This window comes from Phacochoerus africanus, chromosome 1, assembly GCF_016906955.1.
Source record: "Phacochoerus africanus isolate WHEZ1 chromosome 1, ROS_Pafr_v1, whole genome shotgun sequence".
In the NCBI taxonomy this organism is placed as follows: domain Eukaryota; kingdom Metazoa; phylum Chordata; class Mammalia; order Artiodactyla; family Suidae; genus Phacochoerus; species Phacochoerus africanus.
This window is the reverse complement of record NC_062544.1, coordinates 275,333,679-275,361,313: the sequence shown is the minus strand read 5'-3', so window position 1 is coordinate 275,361,313 and position 27,635 is coordinate 275,333,679. Positions and strand designations below refer to the sequence as shown.

Below are 27,635 nucleotides of genomic sequence, written 5' to 3'. Positions count from 1 at the left end.
GTAGTAGTTTTTGTTTTTTACTTTTTTGGCTGTACTCATGGCATATGGGAGTTCCTGGGCCAAGGATTGAATCTGAGCTATGACCTGTACTGCAGCTGTGGCAATGCTAAATCCTTAACTAACTGTGCCATAGCAGGAACTCCAATTTTTTAAAATTGTTAAAGTATAGTTGATTTATAATGTGCTGATTTCTGCTATACAGCAAAGTGACTGACTTATATATATATATATATATATATATATATATATATATAAAACTGAGTCACTTTGCATTCTTTTTTTATATTTTTTTCTGTCACGGTCTATCCCAGGAGGTTGGATACAGTTCCCTGGGCTGTACAGCAGGACCCCATTGCTTATCCATTCTAAAATGTAACAGTTTGCATCTCCTATCCCCAAACTCACCATCCAGCCCACTCTCTCCCCTCTTCTACCCTGATTTCTTGCTCCCCCCTATTTAAAGGAAAATTCTATAATCTTTTTTTTTTTTGTCTTTTTGCTATTTCTTGGGCCGCTCCTGCGGCATATGGAGGTTCCCAGGCTAGGGGTCCAATCGGAGCCATAGCCACCGGCCTGCGCCAGAGCCACAGCAACGCAGGATCCGAGCCGCATCTGCAACCTACACCACAGCTCACGGCAACGCCGGATCGTTAACCCACAGAGCAAGGGCAGGGACCGAACCCGCAACCTCATGGTTCCTAGTCGGATTCGTTAACCACTGCGCCACGACGGGAACTCCAAAATTCTATAATCTTTTCACAAGACTTGATACATGATTTGTTAGTGGATGCCAAAGGAACTTAGAAAATCCTTTTCTCTCGACAAAAGATTTTCAGACTATTATCTTACAAGGTGGGGTGAGGATAATTAATTGTCCAAAAAGGGACACCTTTGATGGTTAGATGAATTGATGTTAATGATAATGCCAAGTCCGCCAGAGTAGCTGGGACCATCCTAGGAAAACCAGGATGCCTGGTTGCCCCATGCTACAGCGTCAAGTACCTCATATGTGGAACTCCGACCGGTTATTTCCTTGCTTTGGGAGTGAACAACCTCTCCTGTCCTGGGACAGAGAGGCTCTTGGCTCGACTTGGAGATGGAATAGGTTGCCAAGGAATGTGATTTAAGAAGGAAACAGAAATTCCCATCATGAAGCAGAGGAAACGAGTCTGACTAGGAACCATGAGATTGCGAGTTTGATCTCTGGCCTCGATCAGTGGTTTAAGAATCCAGCATTGCCATGAGCTCTGGTATAGGTCGCAGACTCAGCTTGGATCCTGCGTGACTGTGGCATAGGCTGGTGGCTACAGTTCCAATTTGACCCCTAGCCTGGGAACTTCCATATGCCATGAGTGCAGCCCTAAAAGACAAAAAAGACCAAAAAAAAAAAAGGAAACAAAAATACAGGGGTTTAATATTTTCTTTTTTTTTTTTTAGGGCCTCACCCAAGGCATGTGGAGGTTCCCAGGCTAAGGGTCCAGTCAGAGCTGTAGCCCCCAGCCTACACCACAGCAACTCCAGATCCGAGCCGTGTCTGCGACCTACACCACAGCTCACAGCAATGCTGGGTTCTTAACCCACTGATCGGGGCCAGGGATCGAACCTGCTAGTCGGGTTCGTTTACAGCAGAGCTCTGATGGGAACTCCAGGGAGTTTAATATTTTCAAAACATCATCCCCATTATATACATTTGGAATTATCCACCTATAGCACCAAAGAGCCTGACCAGCCTGTAGCCACACAATAGAAGCAGTTTGCACTTTCCTCCTGACACAAGCCCCCAGCAGCTCTGTTGGGAATTAACCCTTCTCCCCAGTCTTCTTAGTTATTTCTGGACATGCCCAAAGTAGCAGCTCACAGGTGCCCACAAACCAGAAGTCAGCTGCAGCCTCCACAGCCGCAAGGAATGGCCTTGTCCTTCCCCTTTTGCTCTAGCTTCTTGTTCCCATCCGTAGTCCACAGAGCCACCTGGAGACATTCCTGCCCTGTCACTTCCCATCACAAGGACCCCCAGTCCCACGCCAGGGGGGCTGCCTCCAAATGCTGCCTGTCTCTGGTGCCAGAGCGTGGCTGGGTTTTATGCAGAGCCCTCCCCCCAACTCCCTGCCATACTTTGTTTCCTGGGCCCCACGTTGGATGTATTTTGAAGGCAGCACCAGTAGGATTTGCTGATGGTTAGGGTGTTCTGTGCAAGAGAAGAGGGGCCCAGGAGTCCAGGGTTTTTGACTCCATGAGGTTGTTAATTAAGATGTTTGCAAAGACTGTGGGTGGAAATGATCAGTAGCGTCCTTTTGGACACAGTTAAGTTTGTGAGGTCTCTTCAGTAAGATACGAAAGAGAAGAAAAGGAATTCCTGTTGTGGTTCAGCAGGTTGAGAACCCGACACAGTGTCCGTGAGGATGCAGGTTCGATCCCTGGCCTCGCTCAGTGGGTTAAGGATCCAGTGTTGCCGCAAACTTTGGCTCACATCCAGCGTGGCTGTGGCTGTGGTGTAGGCAGGCAGCTGCAGCTCCGATTCAACCCCTAGCTTGGGAACTTCCATATGGCACAGGTGCAGCTGTGTTTTTACAAAAAGTAAGACTGGACCTTCCCCTTCTCAGCTTTTACACCATTACCATAGACAGAAAATTGAACCGAACTATAAAGATTATTTTCCAGTGGCAGCAGGCACTGTTGAGTACCTGTCCAGCTGCCCTGATCTCTTTTTCCCCACTGGCAGGACTCAAATTTGTTCCAGTGTCTAGTGACTAGACGCAGTGCCAGTTGTCCAAACCAGCCCCGGCCACCCCACTCTGTATGTCAGTGATGAGTGTAGGGGGAGCCTGACAGTCGCCAAACTCCGGTCAGTGAGACCTGAGCAGCAGTCACTGAGAGGCTCCTGGGGAAGGTCCTCTTTCATAAAAAAAAAAAAATTATAATGAGGTCCTACTGTGCAGCACAGGGAACTATATCCAATCTCGAAATAGATCATGATGGAAGATAATATAAGAAAAAGAAAGTATATCTGTATGACTGGGTCACTTTGCTGTGCAGGAGAAATTGGCACAACATTGTAAGTCAGCTATAATTTTAAAAAAATTTTTAAAGCATTCGTCTTTAAGAAAGGGGTTTTTTTTTTATTGCATATTCGATTTTGTTTCTAGTAACTAGTCTGTTCATATGATCTGTTTCTCCCACCCACCCCCCCTTTTTTTTTTTTGCTTTTTAGGGCTGCACCCATGGTGCATATGGAGGTTCCCAGGCTAGGGGGCGAATCAGAGCTATAGCTGCCGGCCTATGCCACAGCCACAGCAACACCACATCCGAGCTGCGTCTGTGACCTACACCACAGCTCACAGCAGCGCCAGATCCTTAACCCACTGAGCCAGGCCAGGGATCGAACCCACGACTTCATGATCTCATGGTTCCTAGTCGGGTTCGTTTTCTGCTTCGCCATGATGGGGACTCCTGATCTGTTTCTTCCCGATTCAGTTTTGGTGGGCTCTATGTTTCTGGAAAGTTGTCTATTTCTTCTAGATTGTGAAATTTGTTGGCATGTAACAATTGTTCATAGTATTCTCTTATGGGTTTTTTTTTTTTGTATTTCTGCAGTATTCGTTGAGATTTCTCCTTTTTCACTTCTTGTTTTGTTTATATGGGTTCTTTCTCTCTTCTTCTTGGTGAGTCTGGCCAGAGGGTCGTCAGTTTTGTTTACCCTTTCAAAGAACCAGCTCTCATTTTTATTGATTTAAAAAAAATTTTTTATCTTGGAGTTCCTATTGTGGTGCAGTGGAAACGAATCTGACTAGGAACCATGAGGTTGTGGGTTCCATCCCTGGCCTTGCTCACTGGGTTAAAGATCCGGCATTGCCGTGAACTGTGGCGTAGATTGCAGACACGGCTTGAATCTGGCATTGCTGTGGCTGTGGTGTAGGCCTGCAGCTACAGCTCCGATTTGATCCCTAGCCTGGGAACCTCCATATGGCCCTAAAAAGACCAAAAAAAAAAAAAATCTCTATTTTATTGATTTTCTCTCTGATCGTTATGGTTTTCTTCTTTCTGCTGACTTAAGATTTTGTTTGTTCTTCTTTTTCTAGGTCTTTTAGATGGTGCGTTAGGTTGTTGATTTGAGATTTTTCTTCTTTTTTGAGGAAGGTCTGTATCGCTATGAACTTCCCTCTAAGAACTCTTTTTGTGGCATCCCATAGATTTTGAATAGTTGTGTTTTCATCGTCATTTGTCTCGAGGTATTTTTTAATTTACTTTTTGATTTCCTTGATCCATTGGTTTTTTTAGTAGCAGTTGTTTAGTCTCCATGTAATCAGTTTTTTTCACATCTTTTTTTCCTGTGGTTGATGTCTAGTTTCATGCCATTGTGCAATAATTTCTGTACTCTTAAATTTGTTGAGGTTAGTTTTGTGCCCCAGTATGTGGTCAATCCTAGAGACTATTCCATGTGCACTTGAAAAGAATGTATATTCTGGGTTTTTTGGATGTCAAGTCCTGAAAATATCAATTAAGTCTAACTATTCTAAAGTGTCATTTAGGATCTCTGTTGCCTTGTGGATTTTCTCTCTAGAGAATCTGACATCCATTGTTGTGAGTGAGGTATTAAGGTCTCCTAGTATTATTGTATTCCCATCAATTTCTCCTTTTATGTCTGTTTCTATTTGTTGTATATATTTGGGAACGCCTGTATCAGGGACACATATATTGACAAGTGTAATATTCTCTTCTTGAAATTATCCTTTTATCATTAAATAATGTCCATCTTTGTCTTTCTTTTTGGCTTTTGTTTTAAAGTCTGTTTTGTCTGCTTGTGAGTATTGCATCTCCCACTTTCCTGTCATTTCTGTTTGCATGAAATTTATTTTTCCCATCCCCTCGCTTTCAATTTATATGTGTCTTTAGCCCTAAGGTGAGTCATATATGTGTGTGTGTGTACACACATGACTGGGCCTCCTTTGCTGTACAACAGAAACTGACACATTGTAAATCAACTATAATTAAAAAAAATTTTTTTAAAGATAAAAGTTAGTTATGGCATCTCTGGGACAGAATATATGTAACTATTCAAAATTAGATGTAGGAGTTCCCGCTATGATGCAACAGTATCAGCAGTGTCTCTGCAGCACCAAGACACAGGTTTGATCCCCGGCCCAGCACAGTAGGTTAAAGGATCTGGGGTTGCCATGCATAGGTCACAACTGTAACTCAGATTTGATCCCTGACCTGGGAACTCCATATGCCTCCAGGCGGCCAAAAAAAAAAGGGAATTTTTGAGGATGTGAGGAAATGTTGAGAGTTAAGTTTTATTTGGGGTGAAATTGGGTCTTAAACCTGGGAGACAGCATCTCAGGTAGCCCTGAGAAACTGCTCCCGAGAAATGTTAATAGTACAGTGTAAGGGGGAAAAACCCCAGAATACATAATTGTATCTATCACTTTATATAAAATACAGAAAAAATTAGAAGTAAATAAAAAACAAAGAAAAATTATAAAAAGAATTGGTGTGGGGAGTTCCCTTCATAGCTCAGTGTTTCACCAACCCGACTAGGATCCATGAGGATGCAGGTTCAATCCCTGGCCTTGCTCAGTGGGTTAAGAATCCAGTGTTGCCATGAGCTATGGTAGACGGGGCTCAGATCCTGTATTGCTGTGGCTGTGGTGGAGGCTGGCAGCTGCAGCTTCAATTCGACCCCTAGCCTGGAACTTCCATGTGCCATATATGTGGTCCTAAAAAGCAAAAAAAAAAAAGCACAGCTTAAAGATTGAGAATTAGGTTTTATTTGGGGCAGAATGAAGACTATAGCCCGAGGCAGCATTTCAGAGAGCTCTGAAATACCACTCCAAAGAGGCAGGGGGAGGCCAGTATATCTGTGATTTTGGTGAAGGGGGACGTACCTGAAATCAAGCATGCATTTCACAGAAGGCTGCTGCTAATCTTGTGAAGGTTACTGCCAGTCACGAGGAGCAGATTGTCCCCATGAAGCATTTTAGTGCTTTTCTAGATACAAGGAGATGTAAATTGGGCTCATAAAATCATTTCCTGAAAATCTCTCTCTCGCTCAAGACCTGTCCTGCCAGTCTTCCCAGAGCACAGAGGGCCTCACTCCAATCTCCATCCTGAGCTCCTTTCAGGGGATGTTGAGGGTCAGTAGCCAAAGAGGCTCATGATTCAGTCCTTGTAGAGGCAGCAGGCAAGTGCCAGTCTCCAGGTCACAGGTCAGAGCCTAGAAATGGCAAAACCCTGACTTGAACCCAGATTTCCTGGATTGCAGGCCAGCAGTCTTTGAACCATACCAGGGAACTTGTTTCAAAGTCTAAAATGACGTCTTGGGGGCTCCCACCGTGGCTCAGTGGAAACGAATCTGACTAGTATCCATGAGGACACAGGTTCGATCCCTGGCCTTGCCCAGTGGGTTAAGGACCAGGCATTGCCATGAGCTGTGGTGTAGGCCGCAGATGTGGCTTGATCGGGTGTTGCTATGGCTGTGGCTGTGGCATAGGCCAGCAGTGGCAGCTCCGATTCAACCCCTAGCCTGGGAACCTCCATATGCCACAGGTGTGGCCCTAAAAAGACACACACACAAAAGACATCTTATTGGGAGTTCCCAGGTGGTCTAGGGGCTAGGATCCAGCTGCAGCCTGGGTTCAATCCCTGGTCTGGGAACTGAGCTCCTGCTTCAAGCCACTGCTGCTGCATACCATTGCCAAAAAAATATATATATATATACATATAAAATAAAATGACATCTTGGAGTTCCCTGGTGGCCTAGCAGGTTAAGGATGTGGTGTTACTGCTGTGGCTTGGGTCCTGCTGTGGCACATGTTCGACCCCTGCCCTGGAAATGCCCACATACCTTGGACCAAGTAAAATGAAATAACAATTATTGTTCTTACTTGATTATTCTGATTTTGTGTGTTCAGCATGATTAAAGTAAACAAACATCGTAAGCCTCCCATGTTCCTTAATTCAAACAAACACACTATGTACCTAAGGTCTCTGGGCTCCATTTGGTTTTCTGTTACTAATAATAACAATAATTTTCCTTCATATACCACTTAACCAGGACTCTTTTCTCCCCTTTACAGTTTTCTTACAAATGCGCTTTCAGTTAATCTTTTAGTGCTGTATAGAACAGGGTTCAGAATCATTTTAATTCTAGAAGTGATCTATTACTCTTGACAATGAGCAGGTATTTAAATGTATAGCAATCCTGCTAACATACGCATTCGTTGGGCGTGAGATGTCCTGGTGTGTTTTTCTTCTTGTGACCCTCTTCATTTGCATGGGAATAAAAACTGAATTGATGTAAAGTGAGAAATGTAGCCCCGTTTTACCAAGGAAGACAAGTCAGACCTGTTCAGCTGGGCGGAAAAGTAGTTTTGTTAAGAGCCAGTCATTTTACCAGGAAAATGAGTTTATTTGAGAAGAGTAGAGGAATTACAATTCGAGACAAGCAAATTATGGGCAAGTCCTGAAAAAGTGGTTCCTAACAAGTTGCTTTGAGCGTGACTATAGAATGTCCTTATTGGGTTTTGTTTTGTTTTGTTTTTTGTTTTTGTCTTTTTGTCTTATCTAGGGCTGCACCTGTGGCATATGGAGGTTCCCAGGCGAGGGGTCTAATCGGAGCTGTAGCCACCAGCCTCTGCCGCAGACACAGCCACACCAGATCTGAGCCTCGTCTGCAACCTACACCACAGCTCACGGCAACGCCGGATCCTTAACCCACTGAGCCAGGCCAGAGATCGAACCCGAAACCCTTTAGTTCCTAGTCGGATTTGTTTCCACTGCGCCACAACGGGAACTCCGGAATGTCCTTCCTTATTGTTTATTTTTTGTTTTTTGTTTTTTTTGCTTTTTAGGGCTAAACCCCTGGCATATGGAGGATCCCAGGCCAGGGGCCAATTTGGAGCTACAGCCGCCAGCCTACATCACAGCTCACAGCAAGGCCAGATTCGTTTCCACTGTGCCACGACAGGAACTCCATTTATTTTTGTTTTTAAGATGAAAAATGTTCCAGAAATGTTAATGAGCTAAATTTTTCAAAGAACATGTCACTTTTTCAATGTTTCGGTGGGGGGGGGGGTTCCCTGCCAGCTTAGTGGTTAAAGATCTGGCATTATCACTGCTGTGGCTCAAGTTCAGTTTCTGGCCTGGGAACTTCCACATGCTGCAGGTGCAGCCAAAAAAAATGTTTGGGGGAGGGGTGGATGGGTTTGGGATGGAAATGCTATAAAATTGGGTTGTGATGATCGTTGTACAATTATTAATATAATAAAATTCATTGAGTAATAAAAGAAAGTTCCAGGGCGGTTTGATTATGACAAAATATGTTTGAGGGGAAAGGATGTTTATCCTCTAATTCTTTGTGTTCAGATTTTATAGTGAAAACACCCTTAGGAACAGGGGCTCTGAGGTGGAATGTTGATTCTTTTCTCTGATATTTTTGGATCTCAGTTTCTTTCGCTGCAAAACAAGGGGTCGACCAAGATGTACGCATTTGCTATTGCTGCTGTAACAAATGACTGCAAACTCAGTTGTTAAAACAACACAGATTTATTCTCTTACATTTCGGGTGGTCAGAAGTCTGATGGGATTCTCACTGGGCTAAAATCATGGTGTCGGCAGATCCGTGTTCCTTTCTGGAGTCTCTTGGGGTAAATCCATCCATCTCCTTGCCTTTTCTGGTACCCAGAGGCTGTCTGCATTCCTTGGTGCACAGCCACTTCTTTCATCTTCAAAGCCAAAGCCAGCAGTGGCCAGTTGAGTCTCACATTCACCGACTCTGCCACTGACTTTCCTGCCTCCCTTTTCCACTTTTAAGGATCTTTGTGATTACATGGATCCAGCCCATCCAGAATCATCTCTTTATTTTCAGGTCAGCTCAAGAGCAACCGAAATTCCATCTGTGACATTAATTCCCCTTGGCCACGTAATCTAACATTGAGGCAGGTTCCGGGGGTTAGGATGTGGACATCTTTGGAAGCCATTATTCTGCCTCCCACACTGGGTGCTCTCTTAGATCTTTCCAATTCAAGATTTTATGAAAAAGGAGTGTCTGTCATGGCTCATCAGAAACGAAACTGACTAGTATGCATGAGGATGCAGGTTCAATCCCTGGCCTCACTCAGTGGATTAAGGATCCCGCGTTGCCGTGAGCTGTGGTATAGGTTGCAGACGAGGCTCAGATCTGGTGTGGCGGTGGCTGTGGCGTAGGCCGGTGGCTACAGCTCTGATTGGACCCCTCGCCTGGGAACCTCCATATGTCTCAGGTGTGGCCCTAAAAAGAAAAAAGATTTTATGAAAAATAATATGATCATCCTCTCTTATTTTGGCTTTAAAGTGCAATAAATAAAACCCAGACAACTAGGTTATGGGGAAAGGAATAGAGTGGTATTTATTGTTTAAATTTTATTTTATTTCTTTTAAAAGAAACTCTACTCACATAGTCCAAAGCTTAATAAGGGGAGTTCCTGTTGTGGCTCAATGGTTAACGAACCCGACTAGTATCCATGAGGACGCAGGTTCGATCCCTGGCCTCGCTCAGTGGGTTAAGGATCCAACATTGCCGTGAGCTGTAGTGTAGCTCGTAGACACGGCACAGATCTGATGTTGCTGTGGCTGTGGTGTAGGCCGGCAGCTACAGCTCCTATTGGACCCCTAACTTGGGAACCTCCATATGCTGCAGGTGTGGCCCTAAAAAAAAGGCAAAAGGCAAAGCTTAATAAGGAATCCACTGAGTCTCTCACACCCCTTGTTAGTCATGTGTATGTATCATTCTTTATGGAACCAACCCCTACTGTGCTCCTTTCCTGAGGCTGCCACAACAAATTATAACTAACTAGATGAGTTATTCTCCCACAGTTCTGGAGGACAGATGTCCAAAATCAAGGTGTCAACGGGACTGTAATCCCTCCAAAGGCTCTATGGGAGGTTCCTTCCTCGCCTCTTCTAGCATCTGGCAACTTACGGCATCCCATGGCTTGCGGTTGCCTCACTCATCTCCACCTCCATGGTCACGTGGCCTTCTTCCCTGTGTGTGTCTGTGTGTCCTCTCCTCCTCCTCCAAGCACCCCAGTCATTGGATTTAGGGTCCACCCTCATCCTGTATGACCTCATCTTAACCGAGGACCTCTATAGCGACCCTATTCCCAAATGAGGTCACATTTACAGGGAGACTAGCACTTATCTTTGGGGGAGGGACGTAATTCAACCCATTACACCTGTGGGTGGATTCGTGGATGTTCTCAGGCATTTGCTATTAGAACCGAGGCTGCATGTTTTCCTGTGGACTTGTCTGGTCATTCTTGTGAAATGCCTCCGAAATACAGATTCCTTAAAGCATACATGCTGAGCCATAGGTTTCTGCCAAGTCGTGCTTCAAAAAGTTGCATTTATTTCCATACCCGCCCTCAGTGTTTGTTTTTCCTACCACCTCACCAAAGCTCTAAAATACCAGCCTCTTTATCAACCAGTCTGAGAGGTGAAAAATAAGGCTAGTTTTTAATTTCCATTTCTTTGGTTGTTCATGCCAATGAGCACACTTTCATGTGTAGGTCTATGAATTGCTAGTTATTTCCTATTCCCTTTTGAGCCACTGATCTATTTTGTCATCCATTTCAAATACTTTAACTGCTTATTTTTTTTTTAGGTCTCCGTCTTTTCTTTGTTCTCTCACTTGATGGAACTTGATCTTTTACTTAAACCAAAGGTGAGAGATCGTGTGAAAGTATGTACACCCGCAGTGAAAGGGGTATTAACTTCTCGGTGTTCGATTTCTATGATGCAGCTGTGAGCTGAGTATGGAAAACACCTAATAAAATTATGGTACCCAGGAATTCCCATCGCGGCTCAGCGGTAATAAACCTGACTAGCATCCATTAGGACACAGGTTCGATCCCTGGCCTCAGTCAGTGGGTTAAGGGTCTGGCATTGCCATGAGCTTCAGTGTAGATTGCAGACATGGATAGGATTCCACATTGCTGTGGCTGTGGCTCCAGTTTGACCGCTAACCTGGGGACTTCCACATGCCATGCGTGCAACCCTAAAAAGAACCAAAAAAAAAAAATTTATCCATAGTGGGTGAAATTTATCTGCAGCTAGAGAAAGAGAGGGAAAGAGAAAGAGAAAACAGTTACCCCAGAAATGAGGTATGTCAGTGAATGGGACTTTATACAAATCTATGAAAGGTAAAATCCTTTTTTGTCTCTCTTTTTTCCTTTTTAGGGCCATACCCGCGGCGTATGGAGGTTCCCAGGCTAGGGGTCCAATCTGAGCTGCATCTGCCGGCCTACACCACAGCCACAGCAACATTAGATCCAAGCTCCCTCTTCTACCTATACTGCAGCTTGTGGCAATGTCAGATCCTTAACCTACCGAGTGAGGCCAGGGACTGAACCCGCATCCATACGCACATTATATTGGGTTCGTATCCTGATGAGTCAAAATAGGAACTTCTCTTTCTCTCTCTTTTTAAATGAGAGGGCTTTAGTTGGGTTATTAAACCCAAGTGGTCAACATCCAACAGACCGCATGTCCATTCTGATTTCTTCCCAACACAGTCATTTAGTTGGTAATTAAGAAAATTGAGGACTGAAGTTCCCATCGTGGCTCAGCGGAAAACAAATCTGACTAATACCCATGAGGACACAGGTTCGATGCCCGGCCTTGCACAGTGGGTTAAGGATCCAGCACTGCTGTGAGCTTCGGTGTAGGTCGCAGACATGGCTCAGATCTAGCATTGCTGAGGCTGTGGCATAGGCCGGCAGCTACAGCTCCGATTCAACCTCTAGCCTGGGAACCTCCATATGCCACAGGTGCAGCCCCAAAAAGACAAAAAAAAAAGATGAAAAATTGGGGCATTTCCTTGTGGTGCAGTGGGTTAAAGATCTGGTGTTGTCACTACCGTGGCTTGGGTTGCTGCTGTGGCACAAGTTTGATCCCTGGCCTGGGGAACTTCCACATGCTGGGGGCGAGGCCAAAAAAAAAGATGAAAAGTTGGTAATTCACTGGGATTCCTGTGTTGCAAAGTCTGTTTTTGTTGACGAAGAGCATGGTGTAACATCCTTTAGGGATCTTTTGTTCACGTCGGAGGCATCAGTGGTGGCTGCACACCTTGCCTTGTAGGCGGTTAAGGGAGGAAGCACTTGCACCCCCGCTCCCAACATGAAGCTGTTTAGTTTACAGTTAAATACAGTGGGGGGGGGGATGTTTTTGCCATGGTTCTCACACCAGGCACTCCCCCACCCACCTGTTACCAGCACTTCACCTCCAAGGTGATGAATGGCAGGTGTCTAGCTCAGGGTCTGGCATTTGAGAATGGGTGACTTCCATGCCTACTCCAGACAACTGCCTGGATATATGAACCGAAGACCTTGAGTTGGGGCTGGGGGGTTATTTCACTCCCTCTACCCTGTCCAGCCCATTACCACACCTCCACACCTCTAGCCGGCAAACCGGAGTCCTCTGGTCCAAGGATCTAGAATAGGCCTGAGAATAAAAATGAAATAAATAAATAAATAAATAAATAAATAAATGGAAACAAATCCGACTAGGAACCATGAGGTTGCCGGGTCGATCCTTGGCCTCTCTCAGTGGGTTAAGGATCGATCTGGTATGGCCATGAGCTGTGGTGTAGGTCACAGACATGGCTCAGATCTGGCATTGCTGTGGCTCTGGCGGAGGCTGGCAGCTGTAGCTCCAATTAGACCCCTAGCCTGGGAACATCCATATGCAGCAAGTGCAGCCCTAAAAAGCAAAAAAATAAAACATTTAAAAAAAAAAACAACAACTAGAATAGGCCTGAGGAGGAAGGAGAGCTGGCTAGGAGACCCCCTCCTAGTCCCTAAGCCTAAATTTCCTCTACCAGCTCAGAGGGGAGGGAGCCGGAGTGGGGGAGGGGAGGGAGGGTCTGACCTACCTGTATATCCTTCCGGGCCATTTGAATTTACCATGCTCACATCCTGTGTTACTTTTTCTAAAAATATTTTATTATGTATTTTAAAAGTGCTTAACTATTAAAATACTACTAAGATAAATAGTACAAGATATAAGATTCACCTCTGGTTGAGACTGGTGTAAACAAGACAACAGGAGTTCCCATTGTGGCTCAGTGGGTTAAAAACCCCACATAGTGTCTGTGAGGATGTGGGTTCTAACCCTGGCCTCGGTCAGTGGGTTAAGGATTGGGCTTTGCTGCAAGCTTTGGTATAGTTTGCAAATGCAGCTCAGATCCTAGATCCTCTGTTGCCGTGGCCGTGCCCTAGGCCTGCAGCTGCAGCTCCAATGTGACCCCTGGCCCGGGGAATCTCCATATGCCACAGGTGTGGCTGTAAGAAGCAAAGAGAAAAACGAAAAACAAAACAGGCCCAACATGGAGTTGCTTGTGTTAAGCCCCATGTTACCAACTTAAGACAGCTTAATTACAGTTGTGGCTCTCCCCAAAATGGAATCTTTAAATGGAATCTTTAACCAGTTCATCAGGAATCAGCTGATTCCTAGAACTAGTTAGCTAATCTGCCTGAAAGTAACAGTAACTGCTGTAACCAACCTGCTCTCACCGCTTTCTTGCCTAGTATAACTTCCTTGGTTCTGCTCCCTTCTGCCTGTCAAAGGCCTTCACTGTGTATAGCTCCTTGGAGCTCCTTTTCCCTCTGAGACTGGATGATGTATGATTTGAATCAATTTTTTTTTTTTTTTTGGCTGCACCCGTGGCATGCTCTTAATATACCTCAGTTTATCTTTTAACAAGACTGAGGTAACGTTTTCAATTCTCAGATGATTTTTTTCCTCCGGAATCGAAAATAACTGAAAGCCATCTCATGGTGGTGCCTGGCTTCAAATTTGACCTTGTCTGTCTCATTCATCATTAAACCTCCAGTGCCAGCGGAGCCCTGGGCACGCAGTAAACCCTTACTAAATGTTTGATGAATCAAGTGGGAGTGCCCGTCGTGGCTTAGTGGAAATGAATCTAACTAGCATCCATGAGGACGCAGGTTCAATCCCCAGCCTGGCACAGTGGGTGAAAGATCCCTGTGGCAATTGTGGCTTGCATCTGATCCCTGGCCCGGGAACTCCATATGCTGTGGGGCGGCCAAAAGAAATGAACCAATAATCACAGTTGAGACTGTTAAATCTCAGACTTCAGTAGCATTAGGCTTCCCTTTAAGCGGTTACATAAGCGGTTGTGTAACAGCAGCGTGAGAACGTGATGTTTTCCTTTGGCCAAATAAGAGTTTGCTGGAAAAGAGCCCTTCAGATGGTAAAGGCATTCCTTCCTCCTTCCTGAGACTTGGGACCGCCAAAGGGAACCGTGCTTATCCCACTGAGCTGTCCCCCGCGGGCCACCAGAACCTTTGGTGTGTGGCTGGCTGTGCACCACCCTTGGGGCCCTTTGTGCCTGACCTTGTGACAATGCTGCCTGCCAGTCCTTACACACAGCGCTCCTGACCTGAGTCAGGGGTGCGGTGGGGGGGGCCTTAGACCCCTTTACCAATGAGAAAATCAAGGCTCCAATGCATTAAGTATTTGCCTAAAGTCATACAGCTAGAATTCAAAGCTTTGTCCTTGAATGCCAGAGGCCCCACTTGTCACCACCCCACTGGGGTGAACATGATGTGGGTCACTGTAGGGACAGGTCTTGGAGGAAGTTGTCGTCATGTGTGTTTGTGTGTGTGTGTGTGTGTGTGTCCCCCGCCCCTGCCCCCAGCATTCAGTCCAAGGCCGGGTTCTTCCCCAGCCTTCCCCTCTCTTGGTGAGGATTGCGGTTTTCTAAATTTTCCTGTAACTGGACTTGACTTCTGCTTTGAACACTCATTCCACGAGGTGTAGAAGCAACATCTCAGCTAGTTCGGATCATCTTAGTTGACGCCACATTTTCTGGGGCAAGCCAGGCCTTCTGTAGTCAAGATTTTGACTTCCTTCCCACTGGAAGCTCTTAGCTTTGCTGGCTCCTTTTGTCTTATTTCAGTGTCGCCATCATTTTTTTGTTTGTTTGTTTGTTTTTTAGTTGTGCCTGTGGCTTGTGGAAGGCCCCAGGCCAGGAATTAAACCTGTGCCACAGCAGCGACCCGATCTGCTGCAGTGGCAATCCTGGGTCTTTAACCTGTTGCATCACAAGAGAACTCCAGTGTCACAGCGAAACCATGAGTTCCCTGGTGGCTCTGCAGGTTAAGAATCCACCGCTGTGGCTCGGGTCACTGCTGTGGTGCAAGTTCCATCCTTGGCCCAGGAACTCTTTGGCCAAAAACCAAAGAAACCCACTCCTGTCCAAATCACCCACCCAGTCATTCAAACACTCTTTTACTCCTGGTTTGTTTATTTTAGCATCTGTGTCTCTCCCACGTCACTTCCACCGGTGCTTGACATTAATGGGTGCTCAGTAAATATATGTTAATGAACCAGTAAAATATCCCTGGGGGGAACCTTCTGGTTCCTCTGTGGGAATGAGGCACATGAGGAGGCGTGTTGGGCGGGAGAAAAGAGCAAAGTTTCACTCTTGTGCCCAAAATAAGCCTCCACCAAGGCTTCTGTCGCCCAAGCGTTGGGTTTGGGTCTTTTTAACCTTGTGCCCGTATTAATGAAGCAATAAGACATCTGCCTGTGGCCCTGGCTTCCTGTCTAAGGAAGAGGGTGGAGGAGAATGGAAATCCTGAGGACCCTGGATGGGTTGGAGGACCTCCAAAGGAAAAAAGAACCCTCTCCTCCTCCTTGGGGACAGCCCAGAGAAGACCTGGGAGGTAAAGTGAGAAGGCTTTTCTCAGAGTTCCTTTTGTGGCTCAGAGGAAATGAATCTGACTAGCATCCACGAGGATGCAGTTTGATCCCTGGCCTCGCTCAGTGGGTTAAGGATCCAGCATTGCCGTGAGCTGTGGTGTAGCTCACCCATGTGGCTTGGATGCCTCCTTGCTATGGCTGTGGCTGTGGCGTAGGCCGGCAGCTGTAGCTCCGATTCGACCCTAGCCTGGGAACTTCCAAATGCCATGGATGGGGTCTTAAAAAGAAAAAAAAAAAGCATTTTCTGGGAGTTCCTGTCGTAGCTCAGTGGTTAACGAATCTAACTAGGAACCATGAGGTTGAGGGTTTGATCCCTGGCCTTGCTCAGTGGGTTAAGGATGTGGTGTTGCTGTGAGCTGTGGTGTAGGTCACAGACGAGGCTTGGATCTGGTGTTGCTGTGGCTGTGACATAGGCTGGCGGCTACAAATCCGATTAGACCCCTTAGCCTGGGAACCTCCATATGCTGCGGCAGCGGCCCAAGAAATGGCAAAAAGACAAAAAAAGAAAGAAAGAAAGAAAAAAAAAAAGGAAAAGCATTTTCTCCTTACTGCCAGCTTCCCTCTGCACCCCATTCCCCTACAGCCCCTCACCCCATCCCCCCAGCCCCTCACCCTATCCCCCCAGCTCTCTCACCCCATCCCCCCTGCTCCCTCCGGCTCCATTGACCTTCCGTTTCTCTCCCCTCCCCCATCCCTGAATAGTAAGGATTGGCCTCCTCTCTCCTGAACTTTGTCCGATTTGAAGGCGGAAGTTTGTTTCCAATGATCGGCAACAGCCCCACGGTGAATAAAGACGTGAGCTCACCCCTTTTACACAAATTGCAAAGCAATCTTCCTTCTAACATTACCTCACTGGGAAATGTAATTTGATAGAAGAAAGGGGTTTGTTAATCTTTGAGTCCTTCCCCCGCACCTTTAATGTATTTGCCGCCCCATCTGAAAATCGTCGCCACCTATGGGTCCTGGATGCAATCAAATCAGAGATTGCTCCTGGGGGTGGTTGGGCCTGACTCCAGAGAGAGGTGGGCTCCCGCTGGCCTTGTTCGTCCATCATTGATGAGTAGAGAAAAACACCAGATGCAAAGTCTCAATAACTCCAGTCTACACCGCTTTTTCTTGTAGACTGGCTGTCGGAGCTGTTGCACAGTTCTGTGATTTAACCAGACAGGATTCCTCTTCATTCCAGTCCTGGGAGCACGGAGGCTGGGCTCTTCTTCAAAGGCCTGGAGCAGGTACCCACACATGTGTGAATGCATCCCAAGGAAAGGGTGATGAAGGACTTAGCTTTGCCCAGAGAGAGAGCACGTCTTTGCCCTCAGCTCCCGGCAGGTGCTCTCTAAGCCCTTAGACTCTCCTGCCTGGTGAGAATGCCTTTGTGTTACCAAACCAACTGTGGGTCTACCTGCCTCCATACAGAAAAGCCAGTCTCCTGGGAGTTCCCATCGTGGCGCCACGGAAATGAGTCCAACTAGGAACCATGAGGTTGCGGGTTCGATCCCTGGCCTCGCTCAGTGGGTTAAGGATCCGGCGTTGCATGAGCTGTGGTATAGGTCACAGAGAGGACTTGGATCCTGCATTGCTATGGCTGTGGTGTAGGCTGGCAGCTGTAGCTCTCCATGTGCTGCGGGTGCGGCCCTAAAAAGCAAAAGAAAAAAGAAATAAAGAAAAAGAAAAGCCAATCTTCTGACACCAGGAAGTGTGGTGTTTATTGTAAAGTGCTTAAAACACTGGGATCCCCCCCCCCCATCGTGTGTATCAGAGAAGCATTTTATTATGTATAGGTATGTTTTTTCCTTTTTATGGCCACACCTGGGGCATATGGAAGTTCCCAGGCTAGGGGTCCAGTTGAAGCTGTAGCTCCTGGCCTACCCCATGGCCACAGCAACGCTGGACCTGAGCCGCATCTGCTACACCACAGCTCATGGCAATGCCAGATCCTTAACCCACTGAGGGGGGCCAGGGGTTGAACCTGCGTCTTCATGGATACTAGTTGGGTGCATTACCACTGAGCCACGACGGGAACTCCAACTTTTTCCTTCCGGTGGTAGTTTCAGCATCTGTAAAATGACTCGGGAAATATGCATCAGATAGTGTTATCCAGGTATTTCAAAGAGGAGCTACAGCAAAGGGCATGCTGGCGAGTGGTCTGTCCAGGGGAGGCACCATAGGGTCCTGCTGGGTTACATTCCTTTACCTGGAGGCCAAGTAGGGACCTCTCTCGACTCCACCCTATATGTCTCTTCTCTTGGCCTTTTTTGTTTTGTTTTGTTTTTGTTTTTTTAGGGCTGTACCTGTGGCATATGGAGGTTCCCAGGTTAGGGGTAGAATCAGAGCTGTAGCTGCCAGCCTATACCACAGATCACAACACCACCAGTTCCTTAACTCACTGAGCAGGGCCAGGGATCGGACCTGTGTCCTCATGGATGCTAGTCAGATTTGTTTCTGCTGTGCCATGACAGGGACTCCTCTTGGCTGGTTTTTTTTTTTTTTTTTTGGTCTTTTTGCTATTTCTTGGGCCGCTCCTGCAGCATATGGAGATTCCCAGGCTAGGGGTCCAATCGGAGCTGTAGCTGCCGGCCTACGCCAGAGCCACAGCAACTCAGGATCCGAGCCGTGTCTGCAACCTACACCACAGCTCACGCAACGCCGGATCATTAACCCACTGAGCAAGGGCAGGGACCGAACCCACAACCTCATGGTTCCTAGTCGGATTCGTTAACCACTGCGCCACGACGGGAACTCCGGCTGGTTTTAATATGTATCTTTTTGCTGTAATAAACCATAACTGTGAGTGTAATAGCTTTCAGTAGGTTCTGAGAGCCCTTCTAGTGAATTATTGAACTTGAAGTAGTGGTGGACACCCCTGCCACTGGTGTCCTGGGGACCTTTCAGGCATGGATTAGGGCTCTGAAGATGTGGTCTCTGGTCCTGGACTTTCCTCCCACTGACTGGGTGAGCTGTTCGTCTCTCTGACACTCAGTGGGAGGGTTGTCCCTGTGCCCTCTGGAGGAGGTTGCCATGGGGACAGAGATGGGAGTGAGAGGTGCAAGAAGTCCCGCCCCACATAAATGCCCCCACTTGGCACCAGTGGGCAGAGCACCTCCTCAGGTTTAGGCACATTTGACAGTGATGACGATGGCAGTGAGGATCCCATTCTTCCAGCCTGAACATCCTCATCTGTCCTGACAGGGAGGAAAGAGGGGCTGGAGCCAAAGAATAAATACCTAGAGCCTGAATAGAAGCCATTTCTCTAAAATAAGGGCATAGGGAGTTCCTATTGTGTCTCAGCAGGTTGAGAACCCGACTAATATCCATGAGGATGCAGGTTCGATCCCTGGCTCCAGTCAGTGGGCTCAGGGTCTGGCATTGCTGCAAGCTGCAGCATAGGTTGTCAATGCGGCTCGGATCCCATGTTTCTGAGGCTCTGGTGTAGGCTGGCAGCTGCAGCTCCAATTCGACACCTAGCCTGGGAACTTCCATATGTGGGTGTGGCCCTAGAAAAGGGGGGGCGGTCTTAGGGGCCACTTATTTGGTGGCAGGATGCAAGTTCTTATGCACACAATGAGACAGACCTAAGTTACAGAGCACCTGTCATTTGTCAGTTGACGCAAATGACAGACACCTGTCATTCAAAATCTGTGTTGAGGCTATGAGGAAGTGGACACTCCCACAACATGATGGGTGGGAATACAAAATAGTACATCCCCTGTTGAGGAGATCTAGAAATATCTAAGAACATTACATAGCATTTACCTTTGTGTGTGTGTGTGTGTGGTTGTGCCCACAAGATGCAAAAGTGCCCAGGGCCAAGGATCAAACCCGAGCCACGGCAGTGACAATACCGAATCCTTTACCACTAGGCCACCAGGAAACTCCAGCAGTTACCCTTTAAGCTAAAAGGATCACTTGTGGGTGCTATCCTGAGTTACCTCTAACAATATAAGAAATATAATGGTATTTATTACAGCATAATTTGTAAATCAGAATACTCAAAACAACCTCAATGTCCACATATAAGAAATTGCACAGGCTTCTCTTATGGCTCAGAACATACATGAGAAATTGTTTGAGGAGTTCCTTTGTGTGCAGCAGGTTAAGAATCCAGTGTTGTCACTGCAGCAGCTCTGGTCACTGCTGTGGTGCAGGTTCGATCCCTAGCCAAGGAACTTCCACATGCTGCAGGTGCAGCCAAAGAAAGAGAAAGAATGAAAAGAAATTGTTCGAAGAAACTATATGGTTAATGTGCAGCTTCAGAGCAGGAGTCAGGGCCGGGGACGGTGGAGGCAGGCCACTGAGGCTGTCAATTGCTTAAGCTGTCCAAGGATTTGTTCAAAGGACACCTGCATGGGAAGGGGAGGCCTAGTTCCTTCTCTGGTTGTTTAGCTGGCAGCTGTGTCACATAGCAGGCAATGCCTTTTAAAGTGGATGCCTCTACCATCAAGAGCTGAATGTCAGGTATTTACATCACATGCTACAACACGGATGAACCGTGAAGGCATCATCCTAAGTGAAATGAGCCTGTCATAAAAAGATGAATTCTCTATGATTCCACACATACATAGCCCCTAGAATAGGCAAATTCACAGACACAGAAAGTGAAATAGAGATAACTGGAGGCTAAGGGGACAGGAGTTTGGGGAGCTATGTTTAATGGGTGTCGAGTTTCAGTTAGGGATGAAGAAAAGTTCTAGAGACGGACCATAGTGATGGTTGTACAACAAGATGAATGTACTTAACGCCCTTAAATTGTACATTTAAAACTAGTTAGGGAGTTCCCACTGTGGCTCAGCAGTAAGGAACCCAACTAGTATCCATGAGGACGAGGTTCGATCCCTGACCTCCCTCAGCGGGTTAAGGATCAGGTGTTGCTGTGAGCTGCGGTGTAGGTCACAGATGAGGCTCTGATCAGGTGTTGCTGTGGCTGTGGAGTAGGCTGGCAGCTGCAACTCCCTAGCCTGGGAAGTTTCATATGCCACCGGTACAGCCCTTAGCAAAAAACAAACAAACAAAAAAAGTTAAGGAGTTCCTGCTATGGCACATCAGGTTAAGGATCCAGTGTTGTCTCTGTGGCAGCATGGGTTTGATCCCAAGCCAGGTGCGGTGGGGTAAGGATCTGGCATTGCTGCACCTGTGGCGTAGGTCACAGCTGCTATTTGTTTTTGATCCCTGTCCTGGGAACTCTCATGTGCCTCAGGGGTGGCCAATAAAATAAAATAAAAATAGTGAAAATGGTGGGAGTTCCCTGGTGGGCTAGTGGTTAAGGATTTGTCACAGCTGTGGTTTGGGTTTGATCCTTGGCCACATGCCATGGATGTGGCCAAAAAATAAAAAGTTATAATAGTACATTTTATAAAAAGGATATTTTATCTCCCCCCCGCCCAAATTAAAACAAAACAGAACCTCCCCAGTTGCTTCCAAAATGAATATGCAGCCGAGTCCTGTTCTGGGGGCAGGAGCTGCCCCAGAGTGGGCCCTGCCTTGCTCCAACGTCCCCTCTCCCAGGTGGGACCTCTACCTGGGATCTCTGGGCCTAATCGTGGAACTTGGCTTCCCTCCATGACCCCCCCTGAGCCACCCCACTGGCAAGTCCTTTGCTCACCACACCCCTGAAGCCCTTTGCTCTCCTGCATTCCTGGCCCCAAGCTTTTCCTTCTTCCCCAGCCCCATTTTCCCAGCCTTCGCTCCCACTTCTCAGCTCCCTGCCCTGCCAACCCAGTTGCTCAATTGGATTTTCAGCCCCAGGCTGGAGCAGGGCAGCAGAAGGCTTAGCTGAGATTTGGCAGTGCCTCTGCCCCGCCCCAGGTGGGGCACTGGTTTCCAGCTCACCCTGGCATTGTCTCCCCAGAACTCAGTGGCCACAGAGCCTGAGCCACACTGCTCTCTTCCAGTGCCAGCTTTCGAGCCAGATGGCCTGGGCTCCACTATTGACCAGCTGTGCAGCTTTGGGCAATAGTTTAACCTCTCTGCGTCTCAATGGTCTCATCAGTGACACAGTGATATATGTGTCACTCAGAGGATCACTGTCAGGAAGTTGAGGGCGACTGTGTCACATGATCCTCTCTGCCTGTCTGGAAACTCTCCTTTTGCCTCCCTGAAATCTTGCAGAGGTGTGGACCCCTCCCTCCCCTTACCCCATCCATCTCCAGTCAGAGCTTCACCAGTTAAATATAAGCTGCCGATAAATACTGACCCCATCACCCATCTTGCCTCCTCCCTTCTCCCCATCATCTAGAGCTTTCCCAACCTTTGAAGTAACAGCTCAAGTTCTTTCTTTTTTTTTTCTGGAAACTTCTTGGGGCCCTCTAGCTGGCCTGCTGAGCACTCCCTCTCTGAGGCCCCTCTGCCTGGATGGTCCGTGGGAGAACTTTTTCCCCTTTCTTTTTTTTTTTTTTTTTTGTCTTTTTGCTATTTCTTGGGCCGCTCCCACGGCATATGGAGGTTCCCAGGCTAGGGGTCCAATCGGAGCTGTAGCTGCCAGCCTACGCCAGAGCCATAGCAACGCGGGATCCGAGCCGTGTCTGCAACCTACACCACAGCTCACGGCAACGCCGGATCCTTAACCCACTGAGCAAGGGCAGGGACCGAACCCACAACCTCATGGTTCCTAGTCGGATTCGTTAACCACTGTGCCACGACGGGAACTCCTCCCCTTTCATTTTGCCCAAGAAAAAAATGAACTTCCTGCATGGAATACAGGGCCCCTTCCTTATTTATCTTTGCTTTGGTGCCCTCCATAAAAATAAAGATAGGAGCTGTGGCAGGTGCTTTGATGCCCTGCCCGGATGCCCTTGACCAGGTGAGTCCTGCTGAATGTGACCACAGTTCACAGCTACCCCTTCTCCAGACACTTGCCCTCCAGGCCCAGGAGCACAGAGCATGGGAGGCTGTGCTTCATCAACCTGCCCCATCCCCAGTGGCAACAGTGGGTGACCCTCTGACATAGGCGGACAAAGGGCCGGCCCCCTTGATCTGAGTGGGACCAGCGCTGGGGTGCCACTCATGCCAGATTCCCGTGGGATCAGCCTGAAGTTCGTCTCCAGCTAAAACCACATCTTTGCTTAGTGAACTCTTTCCTTCCCTGGTCCTGCTTCCCTCACTCCCCTTCCCCTGAGAACCACCTCTCAATAAACCCCTAGAACAAGAATCCCTCTCGGGGTCTGCTTCTGGGCAGCCTGGCCTAGGACACCCGTTAACCTGTACTTGCTGTGTGCTAGACACTCATCTAAGCACTTTACTATATTAATCCATTCCCAGTACCTACATTAATAATGAACAAAATCCATGACTGGTATATCTCTCTAACCCTGTGTACGACTCAGTAAATTTTTGCTGACCAAAATGACAAGGCACAAGGCAGCCATCTGTCCCTCTGGCTCCTCTCCTCTGGTAGAATTCTCATCCTCCTCCTCTCCTTCACTGTCTGTGCCTATGGTTTGAGTGGGGCTGACCCACCGCCCCAGGCTTAGGGGTAGGCACATGACCCAGACCTAGCCAATCAGGGCATCCCATTTCTATGGCCACAGTCATTGGTTCAGGGATGGGTCATGTGCCCCCAGCCAGGCCAATAAAACTCCATTCCTGTAATGCCACTGGACCTATTGGGAAAGGCATCTTTTCTTCCCACCAGGGTGGCCTAATTGGGAGGATGAGTGTGCAGGGCTACTCGCAGCCATTCTGCCACCACGAGGAAAAGCCTGCCCCTAAGTGAAACCATCAGGGAGGAAAGTAGATCCAGAAGAGCTGGAGAGAAGTGCACTCCTCAAGTTACCAATGAAGCCTATGGATCCAGCCACCCCAGTGTTCTTAGTTTTTAGGCCAATAAATTCTCTTTTCTGCTTAATTCAGCGTGAGTCAGATTTTGGTTAGTTCCACTGAAATTATCCTGACTAGTACAGATTGCTTTCTTAAGAGAATGCCAGTGGACATTTATGGGAACGTTAGTATGTAACAGGGCCACCCTATTCATGTTACGTTCCTTTCATGACCTCACACATTTTCAAAATCACTTTGCTAAAACCACTTGATAGTGGTGGCAGTTGCATGTTTTTGCTCCCATATGCCCTAGAAGAATTTTGAAAAAAACTGTGTTTCCCCACCTGCTTTTTAAAGTTTTAACATTTAAAAAAACCATTTTTTCATGCTGTTTAAGTTGTTGCAAAGGATGTAATTTCTTCCGTATTGTAGACATTGACATTTTCAAGTAAACCTCGTACATCAGTTTTTCAAATATGAAGTTCCACTTAAGCAAAATGAATAAGTTCTAGGAGTTCTCATCGTGGCTCAGCGGTTAGCGAACCCGACTAGCATCCATGAGGACACGGTTTTGATCCCTGGCCTCCCTTAGAGGGTTAAGGATCCGGCGTGGCCGTGAGCTGTGGTGTAGGTCACAGACGCGGCTCAGATCCTGTGCTGCTGTGGCTGTGCTGTAGACCTTCTGCTACAGCTCTGATTCGACCCCTAGCCTGGGAACCTCCCTATGCTGTGGGTGTGGCCCTGAAAGACAAAAAGACAAAAAAAGAAAAGACGAATGAGTTCTAGAGACCTGCCTGCCTCCAACATTGTGCTCATAGTTAACTGTTCTGCATCGTACACACAGAAATTTGTTAGGAGGGTAGATCTCACGTTGTGATCTTACTGCAAACAAAATCTCTCAGATAAACTTTTTTTTTTTTTTGGCTGCACCTGTGACATGCAGAAGTTCCTGACCCAAGGATTGAACTCATGGCACAGTAATGGCAACACCAGATCTGACCACTAGGCCACCAGGGAACTCCTCTTAGATCACTTTTAAATTCCTCTGGTGGAACCTTAATACTCAGTGATTTAATACCCCATAGGATACATTTGCAAAATACTGAAAACCCCCTTTTTTTTTTTTTTTGGTCTTTTTTAGGAGGCTCCCAGGCTAGGGGTCCAATTGGAGCTATAGCCACCAGCCTACGCCACAGCCACAGCAATGCCAGATCCAAGCTGTGTCTGTGACCTACACCACAGCTCAGGGCAAGGCCAGACCCTTAACCCACTGATCGAGGCCAGGAATTGAACCTGCGTCCTCATGGATACTAGTCAGATTCGTTTCCACTGAGCCATGATGGGAACTCAGAAAAAACCTTTTCAACAGTTAGAAATTTTGCATCATTCCTTTCTTCCCTCAACTTGAATTCCTATTCAATTCCACCGTAGAATTCTATCCTAATATATGTATGTGAAGCTCTTTTGTTGATCATCTATAATTTCTTTCCAGCAAAACTGTATACATTTAAATATTTTCAATTTGCTATGATCATAAGGTTATAGGGTTTAAATTTTCTTTAATTTGTGTTAATTTACAATGACAATGACCAGTAGTATACCGTTGATTAAAACAAAAAAGATATTGACAATTCTAAATAGTGATTTTAGGAAGTCCCCTCATGGCTCAGCGGATTAAGGATTTGGCGTTGCCAGAGCTGTGGCACCAGCCGCAGCTTGCAGCTCAGGGTCAGTCTCTGGTCTGGAAACTTGTGCGTGCCGTGGGTGCGGCTGGATTAAAAAAAAAAAAGGTGACTTCATTAGAAATACATATCTTAATGAGATGGATGATTTTTTTGGTGACAACGAGTTTATCTTTGTTGGTAATAAAAACTACTTACGGCTGGAATGCATCAGGCTTTGACATCAATTCTATCCCCCAGTTTTCAAATAGGAAACTAGTGTGGAAAACTACTCAGCAATTAAAAAAAACTTGATTCATGCAACAACTTGGATGAATTTCAAGAGCATTATGACTTAAAAAAAGCCAATGTCAAAAAGTCAGATCCTGTGTAATTCCGCTTATATAATACTCTGGAAATGACAATATATAGAAATAGTGGTTGCCAGGGGTTAGCCACTTTAGGGGAGGAGTGGATGGAATGATAAAGGAGCAGTGGAAAGAAGGTCTTTTTTCTTTTTCTTTTTCTTTTTTTTTGTCTTTTTTTTTCTAGGGCCACTCCTGCAGCATATGGAGGTTCCCAGGCTAGGGGTCTAATCCGAGCTGTAGATCTGAGCCGTGTCTGCAACCTACACCACAGCTCACAGCAACGCCGGATCCTTAACCCTCTGAGTGAGGCCAGGGATTGAACCCGCAACCTCCTGGTTCCTAGTCAGATTCACTAACCACTGCGCCACAATGGGGAGCTCCCAGGAAAGAAGTTCTTTGAGGTGGTGGTTGTGTGAATCTACACACGTGATAAAATGGCATAAACTTTCCACATGCACTGCACCAGTGTCAGTTTCCTGGTTTTGCTATTGCAGTTACAGCTACAGAAGAGTGTCCATGTGGGGGGAGCTGGCTGAAGGGTACAATGGACCTCTCTGTATCATCTTTGCAACTTCTGGTGAATCCATAATTATTTAGTAATTTTTTTAAAGATATATGCTCTGAGAAACCAGCTTCATATAAATCAGAAGATGGTCTGGAAGGAGTTTTTGTTTTGATTTGTTTAATTTTATGGCCATACCCAGGTTACATGGAAGTTCCTGGGCCAGGAATTGAATCCAAGTCGCAGCTGCAACCTAACCCACCAGGCTGGGGAACCTGCACCTCAACAGCAATCCACAGCAATCTGTGCCAGATTCTTAACCCACTTCACCACAGCAGGAACTCCTGAAAGGAGTTTTGTCGCAGCCATGTCATTCAATTCTTTGAGTTCCTTTTTCATAATATGTCAGAAATCATTTAGTGATTTTTCATCGACGTTAATTTTAATGCTCTATTAATGGGCAATTCAATTAGATTCTCCTCTAATTTTGTTTTAAACGATGCGTGGGAAACGACCTGATTTTTTTTTTCTGACCCCTTCTCTCCAGCATATAGAGTTCCTGAGCCAGGGATCAGATTCTGAGCCCCACTTGCAACCTAAGCTGAAGCTCCGGATCCCTTAACCCACTGTGTCAGCCAGGGATGGAAACTGCAGATTGAACATGCATCCTGGTGCTGCAGAGATGCCTCTGATCCCAGTGCACCACAGTGGGAACTCCGGAAATGACTGGATTTATCAGGACTGGTGACCTGGTCATCAGTCAGTTCTCTTGGGCCACATGGATAGTCCTCTTTAGTGGCCCAGAGGACCCCCTGCTCCTGAGGACAGGACACTTTAGTGAGACAGGGCGGGTGACAAGGATGCTTTCTCTGTAAAGTGGGAGAAGAGAAATTATAAAAGGGGAGGAAGACAGAAAACCAGCTTCATCCACACTGGTTGTCGGGCACGTGAATCTTGGAAAAGAGTAAATGAAAGTTGAGGATCTGGAAACTGTCTCTCTTTGGAAATTTATCAAGATGTGCCATCACCTCGGGGTGAAGACAGACTCCCTTCAAACCCTATTAATAGCTCTATTTTTTGTGTGGTTGATTTTTTAGGGCCACACCCAAGGTATATGGAGGCTCCTAGGCTAGGGTCCAAATGGGAGCTGTAGCCGCCAGCCTACATCTCAGCCACAGCCACAGCCATGTCATAACCAAGCCAAGTGTGTGACCTACACCACAGCTCATGGCAACAATGGATCCTTAATCCACTGAGTGAGCAGGAATTGAACCTGTGTCCTGTCCTCATGGATGCTAGTCATAACCACAATGGGAATCCCAATAGCTCTGTTTTATACTATATACGAACTGTAGTTAAAACTCAGGTGACTAACCCCACTTTCTTTCTTTTTTTTTTGTCTTTTTGCTATTTCTTTGGGCCACTCCGCGGCATATGGAGGTTCCCAGGCTAGGGGTCCAATCGGAGCTGTAGCCACCGGCCTACGCCAGAGCCACAGCAACGCAGGATCCGAGCCGTGTCTGCGACCTACACCACAGCTCACGGCAACGCCGGATCGTTAACCCACTGAGCAAGGGCAGGGACCGAACCCGC

At 46.8% G+C, this 27,635-nt stretch overlaps 1 long non-coding RNA gene across 1 annotated transcript in view; it reads left to right on the top strand.

The window, feature by feature from the left end:
- Window positions 1-27,032, top strand: part of LOC125135358 (uncharacterized) — a 35,345-nt gene extending 8,313 nt beyond the window's left edge. The window contains exons 2-3 of the long non-coding RNA XR_007136948.1: window positions 16,882-16,991; window positions 26,590-27,032. This is a non-coding gene — a long non-coding RNA (uncharacterized LOC125135358). The remainder of the gene's footprint in view (window positions 1-16,881; window positions 16,992-26,589) is intronic.
- Window positions 27,033-27,635: the final 603 nt, after the last annotated feature.